At 36.6% G+C, this 14,574-nt stretch overlaps 1 protein-coding gene across 2 annotated transcripts in view; it reads right to left on the bottom strand.

Annotated features, from left to right (window-relative positions):
- The window catches only part of MAP3K2 (mitogen-activated protein kinase kinase kinase 2), a 50,721-nt gene extending 36,685 nt beyond the window's left edge, over window positions 1-14,036 (bottom strand). Inside the window, exon 1 of one of the 2 annotated variants that reach the window (XM_015634976.3) lies at window positions 13,254-14,036. The gene's annotated coding sequence lies outside the window, so the exon portion shown is untranslated. The remainder of the gene's footprint in view (window positions 1-13,253) is intronic. The other variant, XM_015634974.3, reaches the window with a different exon arrangement.
- Window positions 14,037-14,574: the final 538 nt, after the last annotated feature.

The raw sequence follows: 14,574 nt of genomic DNA, 5'->3' as shown, positions 1-14,574 counted from the left end.
GCTGATTTTTCAGACTGCAGAATGGACAATCAGAATATAAAATAAGACTATAAAATGTTACTTCATAGCAAGAAGAATGAGCCAGATAAAATGGTTTTACTCTAAAAATGTTGTTCTTAAACAATCAAATTGCTTGGTCTCACACAACCAACCTCTTATAAATCACAGCAAGCAAGGCTGACAAAATCTAAAGTAATCACCTAGTCAAATATACCTACTTAACCTTTAACCAAAATAATGTGCAGCACTGCTTGTTAAGGTTTTCATTTTAAAAAAAAATAAACACAGTATCTGTGAACAAGACGAAGAGCAATACCTAAATCCAGACTTCTGTAGCATTTTTCATAACTCAAAGCAACTGCTGGCATAAATGACAATGACACTACATAGTGTGACACGCATAGAAGTCAGTATTGTTACAAGACATTAGAAAATACCTAAAAGAAGGTAACTCCATAGAAATGAACATAAAGAAGAGGATTGTATATGGACATACACACAAATGAACTCTGGATAAAAAGCCATCCTTTTCAAAGAGTATGAAAGCAGCAGCAGTGCCACAAAATCACGAATGACAGAAAAAAAGAGAATTAAAGAACGGTAATGAGAAAAAGCCTAACTAACACATCAGATGTGAGATCAGCTTTAGAAAAACTTGGATCTTTAACATATTGTAATAATACATAAAAAAAGTATTCACAGGGAAAGCAGAAAAGGGAGAAAAAGATTAAACTAATCCAAATCAAAAGCCAATGATAGACTGCTAAATTAAGGTAACATTTGGAAAACAAAACAAAAAATAGGACTCGGGACAAATTTGAACCATTAAAAATTATGTTTAACTGGGTGAATTAAATAAAATAAAATAAATATAATTCCTGTCACAGTACTATGGGATCTTTTAAAATTAAAATATACTACAAGGGAATGAAAGGATAAATTCTTCTTAGGAAACATCTGCTTGATTCCAACCTTCTTTGCACACCTTGAGGAATCTTCAGGTCTGAAAGCCAGCAAGGAGCAATTCTTGGAGCACACCAGTAAGGGCATGGACCACAGAGCAGTAATATTCTCCTCAGTTCCTTCTCTCTCATGTGCCCTCTTCTATTCTGAAGCTTCTATTTTCTTCCCCCCTTAATTCACCCCAGTTGTGAGGTTAACTGCACTGAGTGTCCACCTAGCTGTGCTGTGCTAGGACAGACTGGCAAAACAGCAGAACCAACCAAGCCCTGCCAGCTGACACCGTAGAGCAAGGAAGACAATCTAGAGAAGTATCTCTCACAACCAGGGAAGTAATTCAGGAATGATTTGAGCCCTGTCCTGGACTCGAGTAGCATCAGACAGTAACAGTATTCCCCTCTATTTCTACCGTATAGAATCAAAGAATCTGTAAGGTTTAAAAAGAACTCCAAAAGCATCAAATCCACCACATCCGAAATCCACCAAATCCAGCAGGAGCATCACCACATCAACTAAACCAGAGCACTAAGTGCCACATCCAGCCATTTCTTGGACACTTCCAGGGATGGTGACTCTTCCCACTTCCCTGGGCAACACATTCCAGGGCTTGACAACCCATTTGGTGAAGAAATTCTTTTTGATATCAAACCTGATCCTCCCTGGGGAACAGCCTGAGGTCATTTCCTCTTGTCCTACTGCTACTTGACTGGGAGAAGAGGCCGACTCCCACCGTGCTACACACAGCACCTTACTACATGGCTCTCCACAGTTACCATCACTCAACAGTTCTATCTTGAACAGCTGAGCTAAACCCTCCTACCAACTCAAATGACTGTTTGATAGGAAAAACATAAGCACATCAAATACATTTTTACAAAATAAATATTTCTGTCATATTTCCTGAAAAACTACTTGGATTTATTAAAAAAATTATTTTAAGTCTTGTTCTGATTATATGTAGCTTAGTTGATATCAAATTTTGCCCTGACTTTTCTCACTCTCTTTTAATTAATCCAGTCTGCACCCCAAGCTATTTTAACCTGTTGTACAGAGACCAAACAACTTTAAACAGTATAATGAGCCAGCAACCTCTATGAGCATGATGGGCTTCATAAAATAATAATAAACACACTCAAGGTTAACACTTTTTAAAAATTATTAATAAAAATATATTAAGGGGTAAAAAACCCCTCAGTTGTGTTTACTACATTTAGGCAGTGAAATAGCAAGTGTGATAAAAGAACAAAAAGAAATAGCCAGCATTCATTTTTTGTCATAGTTTTGAGAAAAAACTCAAGAAGTTGTGTCCAAACCACAGCATGGTGTTACTGGAATAGAAATTGCATAACCAACAAGAACAAAGATAAAATACAGTATGTAATATGCTTCAAATCAAACATTTAAAATTCATGATCCAGGGATTTTTAAGAGTCTAAGACTCTTTACAAAAGCAGTGGTTTTGTTTTCTGGATCATTTTTGCAAATATTTGTAAATACTTGGAAAAAATAAGATTCTAGTGGATTGTGAATATTGTGCAAATAACTGAGAATGGGAAAGGAAAGGGTACAAAAGTTGCCAATTACTCTTATTACAGCAATCGATAATAAAATACTGCAATACTTAGCTTGGTTTCTATCATAGTAATAAATGCAAAACACAGCAAATGCCTCAATTTCAAGGTTTATTATTACTGCCAAGGAAAACATGTCTTCTTGAAATAACTACAGATTAGTTAACAGAGCTAACTGCAGAATCACCCTACTTAGGTTTTTTCAACATATTTGGCTAAGTATCACGTGATATTCTAGTTATCTGCTTTAAAACCTCAATTAACTAACAGGAAACCCAGCTGATGGGACTAAAATAAAAGAAATCCATATTCCTACTTAGCAGAAAACACCAATGAACATGATTCCCACTGCAGGTCCCTGGAGACCAACAATGATCAAGCAGGCACAAAGAGACAGACAACTCAAGGCTTAAGGTAATTACCTGAATCATGTCTGAAAAGAGTTGCAGTCCCACAAAATGTATTTAAATACCATTAAGTTGTTTTAAATACATATCATGTGTTCATGTGGTTACTCTCCATTTATTATTAATCAAAAATAATACTAAACACTTTAAATATGAGAGGAACTGCATTTATGGTACTAAAATGACAGGACTGCTTTCTGAACTTCTATACTCCCTGCAACCAGGAGGGCACCACCCAAATTAGAAGCTGTATTTCACATAAGTGTAAATATTGTGGTTTATTGCATTTACTCTGTAATGTGTTTTTGCATTGAATGCATTTTGACATAAAGACAATCATTTAGGAAACTGGAAAGAAAGTTCCAGCCACAAGATTGGACAGTCTTGGCAAGAAATAATTGAGAAGAATTATTAAATCACAATGTATAATTATCTAACATAGGTGCAATACATATTAAAGAGGCATAGAGAAATCCTTGTGAGCATAAAAATGCAGTGTATGCAGAAGCCATCTTGCTTCTGTACGCAACCTGCAGGCACAGTGCTCCGTGCAGACTGCACACAGAAAGTGTGGGATGGCTGAAGCATCAGAATCTTTGTGGCTGGTACAGATATATCAGGTATCTCTACAATGAGCAGACTTGTTATTTCCTACACTGAAGAGTTTTAAAACCTTCCTGGCAAGCAAAAAAAAAGGTTAATTTATGTCTCATTGAACCCACAGGAGCATGCAGACTTACCTCATCTATACTGCTACAGACATGATTTGGTATTTGTTTATTTTATTAAAAGAATGGTTACTAGCTGTACTCCTTCCAGAGTGCAATTCAATACACAGACAAACAAAAAAGTAATGAAAATCCCCAAACCAATAAAATAGACTAGACCTGAATATAAAAACAGTATGTATGGATGGTGCCCTCCCAGTTCCAGGAAGAATAAAACCTTGAAAACCAGTGCTGTTAGAACTAGCACCTTAAATGCAGCTCTCACTCAAATTACCTTGGGAACCAGGTTTCAGAATTAACTGAAGGATCCAACATGCTCAGTGATAATAGCAAAATTTCATTCAGATGAAATCTTTAGTTCCTCCTGCTCTATAAACTGTAATTTGACAGTTATGTAACATTTATCATCTTGATGAACTATGATGTTGACTTGAAAAACTTACAATGTGCTGGAAGGTTTGAGAATGTAAGACCAAAGTTTTTAAAGACTGTTCTCATAAAAATGCAAAGCAGCAGTTCAATATGAGTTTATAGCAAAATTAGGCTTTTGAGATAAATATCTTAACACTTACAGCAATATTCACAAAGAGTAACCATAGTCTACGAAAGCTAATCTCTTTCCACTTCCTTTACAGTTGACAGGGAGAGATAAGCATATTTAGAGAGTTTCAAGACACTTAAATGCAAGTTTCCTGCTTTGAATGAACCTCTTCTTTCCAAGCAGTATCAAGAGCCTCTATTAGCTAACCCTTCATAGGCCCACTCCATTTCAAGTACACCAAAAAGATAAGACTGTAATTGGCCTCAAACAGAAAAACATCTACTTCCCTCAACAAGATCTCTTTCCTCACCTAATTCGAGTTTTAAAGAACTTCTCTATTTCCTGTATTTGTCTTTGCCTTGGCAGCAGCCAAAGCACTTGACAGCTCATTTCTCAACCTAACTGAAAAATTACTTTGCAGAATACATCAAGCAAATCTTTCTTCAAAGTCATGATGCTTTCTTAAGATCTGTTCACAATTTTTAAACTTAAAAATTTTAAATTGAGGAAGGGTCACGGCAGCTGAAACTTGCAGACAGGCACCACAGCGACACCTGGCAAAATATTTTAGTGCTGCCAATTTCGCAACAGAACATACTGGCTGCAAATTGACTGTTTGTCCTCCTCTCTTATGCAGAACCAGATTTTCTCACAAAGGTATGTCAAAAAGTAACAGACACAGCTCACTGGGGTACACATAACTGCATCACTGCCCCCAGAGCGCTTTGGCATCTTGGAAACATATCATCGCCATCATCATGGAAAGCATGACAACACGAACATTCCTTACCATTAGCTGGCCTATATGCTAAACAAACTGCTTAGTGCTATTCACATAATAAAAATGTTTAAGGCTAACTCAATATATTAAGATAACACTGGAGTGCCGGCAATCACACACAGTAAAACACTTCTGTGATGTTTGTAACTCTATCCTAATTTACTATCTTACATGAAATGAGTAGCTGCATAGGTGTCTCAAACAAAACAGGTGTATGAAATTTTTAGACTCTAGAATCCCATGAAGCATGCACTACAGCGCATGTTATAACGAGATTTAGGTGCTTCTGCGCCTCCTTCCAAAAATCTCAAGTGGTACTCTTGGCTCAGCACTTGTTGCTGTCATTTGGAGCCCTTGTGCTAAAGCTGTCCTGAGTGGCACCAATGTCAGTTTTACTCCACACTTAAGACTAACAAGTCAAAATACTTGTGAAGAAGGGCTAAAGGTGTTAAACTGAAAACCATTCCTCACTACAAATGCAACTGCTTGTGCACTATCCAAGGTCCTACAGGACAATAACTGTTTGGAGGAGGTTTGTCCAACAGACAGTTCACAGCATATACCCTAAAAGAATACAGTTTAGCTCTCACCCTTGTGACAGCATTCAAGATCATCAGTTCAGCCAAAGAACTAACTGTACACAGTACAAACTTAATCCTATCAGCACTACCAGTACTGATAATTCCAGAAAACTTCACTACGCTAAGAACAGGTCATGCTACAACCAGCGGCAAACGGATTCTAAGAGTAACCACTCACTAAAAGAGTAAACCTATCATAAACTACTTCTATCAACAATATTCTATGAGCAAAAATAAACTATCTTAGAAAAAATGCAGTCTTCCAGCAGTTAATGAGCACTGCAAACAACTGGAGCATTTCAATTAATGTACAAGAGCGACTACATACAAATCAGCAGTCAGATACGGCTTTTGAGGACATACAGAAGAAAGCACCTCCTTCAATTCCAGTAACTAGTTCTATCCTTTTCATTTAACTTTCCAGTTTTGTGACTCTGATAGGTTGAAATACAAGCATTTTGAGAAATAAGCCAGACGAATAAACTCACTCTTCATTTTTACACCTAGTTTTAATATCTACCTTCAGGTACTAAAATTGCAAAGCTTTGCTCTTCTTCAGAATAACAGTCATATTTGACAGAATCTTCCATCCAGAGCAAAATTCAACTATTTTGAATTTGCAGCAGTTGTGAATTTTAATCATGGCTGTAAATCACATCACCATTTCAAATCAAGTACCAAAAAAAATTAACACAAGGATACATATGAGCCCTTTGATTAATATGATCCACCTGTCATTTTGCTGTGACACCAGTAGGAACAGAATCTAAGTCCCCAAGGACATTTTTGTGTCTTCAAGATGAAGACAGCTCAGTCTCAATTACTCTCCATCTTCCAAATTTTTCAAGACATGAAGGAGAAATCATCCTCAGTGAACAGTCTTTGTTATTATCTTACTCATTCCTCAAAGCACAGGTGTTCCTCTATGCAGAGCTCTTCCTGCACACTACTCAAGGCAGTGATACATTGAGAAAATCCAGAGTACAGTAATACAACTATGATTTTTCTCATCTTCTGCTGCCTTGCTGTAATATTTTCCTACTCCAATGATGTACCAGCACCTGGAGCTTCTGCCTAAAATGCATTTCCTGGCTCACACTCAATTTTTACTCATTAAGTACCCCACGTGCTCTTCTCATCGTAATTCAAATTAGCTTTGTACATTCAGTCAGACAGTTCTTTCATTTTTTCTATCCTCAAAACAAATATAAAATGCAAAAGAAAAATCTCATCATATGCTAACACGGAATATTTAACTGGATAAGACATTCATGAGCCATAGAGATTTCCAACACAGCATAGAAAAAACACCCCCGAATGCATCTGCAATTCAAGAACAAAACACGCAACAACAAATAGCAATGAATTGAACCAGGAAGCCCCAGGTATGGACAGACTCAGACCTCTCACACATGGAACTGTACAGAGCTCAATAATACCACCAAGAAGACAGGTAAGCCTGTAATTAATATACACTGATGGAAACTGAGAAAACCGTGTGTACATGCACAGATAACACATAGTATGCAAAATCCAAGTATTCTTTTACATGATTGTACAGCATTTTTGTAGCAAGTAGGTCTCAATGGACAATTTTCTAAGTTTATATCCATATGCAGTAGGCACTGTTTTAAACTGGATGACTTACAGAGTCTAAAACACTAAGACACTGGTAAGCTATCAAATGCACAAACTCTTCATTGCTTTACACTTTGGTAATAATCTTTAGCTTGCTGTGAATAAAAAAAAAACATTAAAAAAAAAATCATAATTCAACCCAAATCCTCTTAATAATATTTAAACCAAAATGTAAAAAGAGAAACCTAGGTTTCTCAAAACACTCCAGAATTAAATGCAAAGACACAAAGACAATGTATTGTCACAAGGTTTCCTTCTTGCACCCACACTAGAACAGCCCTTAGCAGCAGGTACGAAATTATAAGGACACCTACGACACTTCATTATTATACCTTTCCCTCAAGTGATAAAAATGTAAAAACCCTCATAAATGCAGCTAATAAGGAATACTAACTACAGACTCAAAAGTTCCAGAGAAATGATTGCTGTGTCTGTTCCCACTTCTAACCATCAACTTTAACACAATTGTTCCACTGCTAAGGTTGCATTTGTGTCAAGAGAGTAGTCCTGCTTGTCTACAGTAACTGCTGCTGTCCAGCTGAACCTTAATGACAAGCAGGAGATCTGAAGCCAACAGATGATCCAGCTGTAAAGATTTTACATTTTAATTAATAATCAGCTTATGTAACTGGTCTCACATTTCTACAGTATCAATGCCAACACAAAGAAAGGAGTAAGAACCCCTTCTGGAATCAACCCTCTTGGCCACTGCACAGATTCGTATCTTTTAAAAAACATGCCATGCACAATGCAGGGATTTCAGGAAATTACATAACACTAATTATGACATTTAACAAATAAACTACAAATAATGGACATGTGCCTAATTGTGATAGAGCTGGGACAGCAGATAAAGCTCTACAAAAAGGGATCCTCACTTTCAAATCTTGGTGCACTGTGTGTACGTGTATAAATAACTGATCTCACTCAGTATCATGGTCTACTTGGATTTATGGTAATGAAGAAGTCTCACCAAAGGCCGTCTTGCAGTCACAGCATAAGAAAGATCTACCCTTGCATGAATAAATTGGTTAAAATATAAAAGACATAGGACGTAGTTTTTTCACAAGGAAGGAGGATACCAGTGGGCCTCCACAACAGCGTGTTGTATATATATATATAAATGTTGTCTATATATTCTAAATTACCCAAGAAACCGGAGCTTTCTGAAACCCCTGTTATTTGGGAGAGTAAGGAGAGGACTGACTACAGTGGAGGTGGTGGCCAATCAAAGACATAGAATGGGTTCTACAGGGGAAAAGAAATAGGCAAGGTGTGACTCTAGTTTCAATAACATTTGGGTGTGGGGAAAAGGTGATAAAGGACTACAGAATTGTACAAGGAACAGAGAGATGTATTCTTATAATACACAGAGAATGTCCACTCTCCTCCAAAAGAAAGGTGTCACCAAAAGAATTCAGTACAAATGTTCAAAAAGTTTAAAAAAAGTATTATTTACTAGAACCAATAACATACCTATAGAATTTCTTACAAAAGGGTACTTGGATGACAGACATTTATTTAGCTGTATGCAAAAAAAGTCTGAGAAAAAAAATCCAAACATTACTAGTTACAAAAAAACTGTACCAGATTTAGAATCAACCTTTACTAAAAATAAGTAAGGATTGAAAGAATATTCAAGCTAAAAATGCTTATACTGTTCTCACTCCTCCATAAGCATTCATTCATGCTCATCATTGAGGGAAGAACACTGGATTATATTTTGTTTCATTCTATCACGAATTAAGATTTTACCTAAAACTTGCCAGACAGTTCACCAATAACATATAAATTTTTCTTTTGAAAGTCTCATTCAGTATTCATGATAGTGCCAGTATCACAGACACAGAAGCACAACAGATATTTCATGAAGGAACTTGCTGCAGCAAGGCATTCGTTAAGTCAGTCATTAAGAAGTCGTTATGTTATCCACCTCATCCCTGCCTGAAGTTACTGTGCTAACTGCTACCAACAGCGCAAAAAATGCTTTTCTAAACCCAACTTTACACCAAGACAATTATCATCAAGCCATTATAGAAAAAAGCCCCACAATTCCCATCAGGGTTTGCTATTCAAATTGATTTTTATTTTTAAAACAAAGTCTCATGCTGGAGTTACAAAAATTGTGGAGCTACTAAAAACACACGTAGTGTGACAAAACAACAATTAAATACAGGTTGAACTTCATCAGTTTTCAGCTGCTGCATTAATAAATTGTTTAGGGTGACAAATCTCTTGCTCTTCAATAGAAGATTGTATTCTTTTTTTAGATTTTCTTTAGAAGTTTAATTTCTGCTTGTGTCCGTTTCTTAGCTCTCTGATCTCTTTTTTTTTAAATTATAAATTCAAACAGTTTGATCCAGGTTTTTCCAGTTTTCAAATGTTTGTTCAAAGATGAGACTATAGTTACTTCTGCTAACATGGCATTTACAGACTTCTTGTCTAAATTATTTAAAAAAAATTTTAAGGACAGGTGAGATGTAATCAACACTGACTGCTTGAATACTTCTTCCTGCAAGAAACTAAAAAAAGTCTTCATCAGTAATCATTATTGGCATCCATTTAAATTTTTGTGAAGAACACGCTGCTGAAAGAATTGCAAAATTTGTCCCATCTGTGATCTAGCCTCAAAAAATATGGATGAAATAATTTACTTAAGTCTGATAAAATGGAGTAAAACCAGGGAACATGCTGAACACATCTGTTCCATATCTGACTCTGCAATTTTTCCAATAAAGCATGCCTATAGGATTAAACTTTCTTCTGCTACATCACTGGACCATATGACATCTCATAATGGCAAAAGGCTTGTTAAGGTACAATCACACTGATAGACACTACCTCAGCAATATAATTTACTTCAAAAGACAGCACATGCATAAAGAAGACCAGTAAGGGGACACTTATGCCAACAGAAGCTGCATCTAACCCTAGGAGAACTTGCCCTCAATCAAATTTCCTACTGTAGAACATGCTTACATTCAAAAGCCACAGGGATTGCATGTGCTGGGAAAGAGACACGAAGAGCAGCGAAAGCATACTCTGCTAAGTCTAAAAATGCTTAACAGAAGAAAACTAACCCAAAATAAAGACTGAATTCAATACAGTATAAGGTTATATTCCCTGGAAAGGTAACTATAATTCATACATATGAAGAAAGAGATAGCTGATACAATAAACACTAGTATGAGCTCCTGTGTTAGTAAATGCCAAGAGCCAGGAACCTGATGCTGTTGGCAGAAAAAGAAAAAAGCCCCAACAATAAAACCAAACCAAACCCCAGCCATACCTGCATGCACACACCCTAGAATGATATTTTAATAAGGCTGTCATGTTACTTCTGCTTCTTGCTGAGTAACTTAATTACTCTGTTGCTCAAAAACTGTCTGTAGAAATTTGAAAAAGGTACAGGCAAATCAGTGCATACTGAGACTGAACAAAAAAAATCCTGTTTGCACAGTGTAGTAAAGAGAAGTCTAAAGTAAAAGGAGACAGAGGAAGACTCTTCATGTATGTAAACACTTGGTGAAAAAAGCACAGAAACCATTATCCTGAATGAGCAGTAAGAGTAGGATGAGAATTAACTGGCTTAACTAGCACCAACCATTTAACTGGAGTTAAATGTTATGAAAAGCCTGCTAGCAACAATAATAGTCATGTACCAGCTATAAATAGACCAGTGAAGAGATGTGGTATTCCCCTCTTCTGAGTTTTTTAAGAGAAGATCAGACAAATATCTGTCACATACAATTTCAGAATATTTCCTTCTGCCTCTGGTGAGGGCTGACCTCATGAAATCCCTTCCTTCTTGCACATCATCATTTCTTCCTTCATCCAAATGAGAAATGCTCTTCAGTGTTATCATACCTGAGCTTCAAAAGTACAGTCTTTCCAATACAAATATCTGAAGAATATGAATTTTATTACATTGTTGTTGTCAGATTGTTAGTGTACTTGGCACAAATCATCTCAGGAAAACAAAAAGCAGCATCTTTTACTGCTGCAGATAATCTGCAAAAAATGGACAAATGATGACTGGAAATACAGAAAGAGAAGCAAGTGAGAAAGATATTGTGAAGGAGTCAAAGAAAAAAATGGCTGAATACAAAGTTACAGCAAAGAAAATATACTTTAGCCTAAAGAAAACTATTATCCTCTCACATGAAAAACTGAGTTGAAGTTTGCTGGTATATCTTAAAAAATATGCAATAATTTGAGATACAGAAGTACATGTAAGTAAGACTTGACAAACGGATGGGACAAAGACACATCTACAGGCATCCCTGCATTACCAATTTCCACCTGCCACTTTTTAAAGGACAATGCAGATACTTCTGCTATGGCCTTGCTCAAGTAAGTCCAGCTTCAAGTTCCTCATCAAGCTGGGCCCTAAACTATGCCACATGTGTATTAGTGGGTCAAGTATCTCTAAAGCAGTGGTTCCCGTTTCCCAGGGGAATCCCTGCAATATCACAATATAGAACTCCATCTTTTCTCACTGTCACCAATCTTCCTGCTGCTTCTAAAAGATTATATTTACGATGAATATATTTAAACATACCAGAAAACTCTGCAAATAAGCATGGTTAGTCTAAGAAAATGGGTTTACATAGAGCCATAAACTTCATCTGTCATACTATTAAATCAAGATGTCATGCCAAGACTCAGAAGTGAGAAGTGAATCACAAATAACACGCTGAATTCTGGACATGTTCCCATGTTTTCAATGTTATTCTGTAAGCTGTGTGCAGTCATAGCATGCATGATCTGTTTTGACCTCAGCACTACAAAATACCAAAATATTAAAATAGCAAAAGAAGTATTTCTTCCTAAAGAGATTTTTCTTTCTTTTCTCAGAAAAATCAGTGTGCTTAACAGAATTCACAATTTTATTTTTTTAAATTTTATTTTATTAATACTGTGTCGGTTTTAATTCAGAATTTTAAAAGCTTGCATTAAGAAATTAAACCTTCAGGACAGCAAATCTATTAGTTAGCCTAATTAGATAAACCTAGGGTCACTAGGCAATATTTACGTTAGTTTGCTACATATATGAAAATGCATGACATTTTCTGCAAATTAAGATGTACTTAACTACATCAATCAAATTTTCATCATTAATTAATTTTTCTCCAAAAAGTCTAAACAAAGGATAATGTTAATAGTATGAAACATCTTCCAAGGAGATATTACTAGAAAATATGTTCATGTTACTCCAAACTAAATGGGTACCTCTCCATAGATCAGAACACCATTGGTTGTATGTTGTGGAAGAGGGGGACCAAATGAAAAGAATTTTATTCAGGCAGCATTTTATAAGAAAACATTACTTTTAAGTTCAGAAGATGCCCAATTAGAGAGCCACTGAAAAACCTGTCACAAAACCAGATTACTCATTACTTTTGACTTAGTTTGCCGAGGTAAAAAGTCAGCCTTCAGTTAACATGAAAGAAAAAAATATAAAACTTTAGACTTCCAAGATTTCAAAGCTTTTTTTCTCCACAGTTCTCCACAAATACATATTATCAATGTTAAGGGTTTGAAAACCAGTAATTCTGATTTGTACCTAAATATGAACAACTTCTAGGAAATGATCAGGAAAAAATGTGAAGATAAAACTGTAACTGTGGACTAAAGTTACAGCTTGACCAACTTGCTCTCTTTCTCCAGAGAAAACTTTCTAATAAAACGTCTCCTGCATTTAGCATCACTAAGCTTTAAATTCCACAAGACTGTGCACTGACTAGCTTTCCCAACATTCAGAGCAAAGAATCACTGACACATCTGTGACCAAAATCAAAAGACTATTCATTAGTTTTATCAACATAAAGCAAAAACAAAACAAAACTTGCCTACTGATACTAAACAATAACACAATGCTTATTTCACCACATTAATAAATTCTGTCACAGCTCTCTACCTAAAAACATTTAGTATAAAGTCTCCTAAGATTACCGAACTGTCTTGAAAAAAAAGGTTCCTCTGACAAGTTTAGAAATCTCAGCAGGCCAAGGCAAGGAAATGCAAAAATTTCTGTTTTCTTCACCTTAGTCTTCTATCAGTGCCAGGTAAACCAACTCTTCAAACACCAACACAGAGTTCATCAAGGCAAACTCTATACAGATTTTTTCTTCTCAAGCAATAAACCAATCTGACAAATGTTATCTTCCTTTATCAAGATACACTAAAACCCTGGGGGAAAAAAAACCAAATTAATTATATACATCTTTGCTACCTGAATCAAATCTGGGTTCAATATATATTACTGGCAGTCACGATAGAACGCAGCATAAAGGAAACCGGAATTATAGCAAGTTCTGATTTTTAAATAGATTTCTGAGGAAATTAGTTAATTAAAAAGTCACTGTAAGGAAAGGTGTAGGTGAAAGCAGGAAAAAAATAGCAACGAAAAATAATTATTCTAAGGTTATTCAGTGTGGCATAAATACTAACTCATCAATGTCCCTTCCCTTAAAAATATCCACAGGGAATTCCACAGGAAAGAACACTTTCTAGGGTATTTCGTTAGTAAGTGCTTTGCCACGAAAGAACCCAAGATGTTGTGCAAGACAAGCCTGCAGCCATTCACTCTGCTAATACGTCTCTGCCATATACACAGCAATACAATTCCGAAGGCCTCCAATGCTCTGCAACGTGCTGCATTGTTTAAACAAACGCTGTAGTTGAGAGACATTTTCTGCGCCGACTAGAAATCCCCCTTATTTCAAGAAGGCTACTATTATATTTTACCACCCTCTTAGAGGACACTGCATGATACAATACAGCTTAGAAGTGCTCAGCTAATTTAGCGCTTTGATCTTCAGTAATGCCACAGCCAAAAACTAAAAGCAGATTTATGAAGCAAGAGAAACCAAGGGAAAACAAAACAAAACCAAAAAAAGAAAAAAAAAAAAACAAACCAAAAACAACAAAAAAAAAAAACCACCCCTAACCTCGTGGGTGCTGCAATGCACTTCAAAAGCAATACGGGAATAAATAATCCAACATTCACTTTTTCCCCTGACAAAAACATCTCGCAGAATCTGACCTACATACCCAATTCACAGCACTACCACTGCAGAGCAATTCAAAGACGAGAAACCACAGCATCAGCGCGCAATCACAGGAAGGTTTAAGGTGACATAGAAATACTCGTCAGGCACATAAAACACTTAAGATACTGCAGCGGTAACGTAAGCAAGCAACATTAACGTGCGACTCCCGGCACCGCAAACAACTACACCGCCGCGTAGCCGCACCTGCACCGGGCCGGGTTCGTGCTGCCCCCCCAGCCCAGGCACCCCCGGGACGCCGGGGCCGCCCCAGGGCCCCTCAAGGCGCCCGGGCAAACCCGCCCCGGGGTTCCC

This window comes from Parus major, chromosome 7 (assembly GCF_001522545.3).
Source record: "Parus major isolate Abel chromosome 7, Parus_major1.1, whole genome shotgun sequence".
Taxonomy (NCBI): domain Eukaryota; kingdom Metazoa; phylum Chordata; class Aves; order Passeriformes; family Paridae; genus Parus; species Parus major.
Note: the sequence above shows the minus strand (reverse complement) of the source record. Positions and strands in the feature narration are given on the sequence as shown.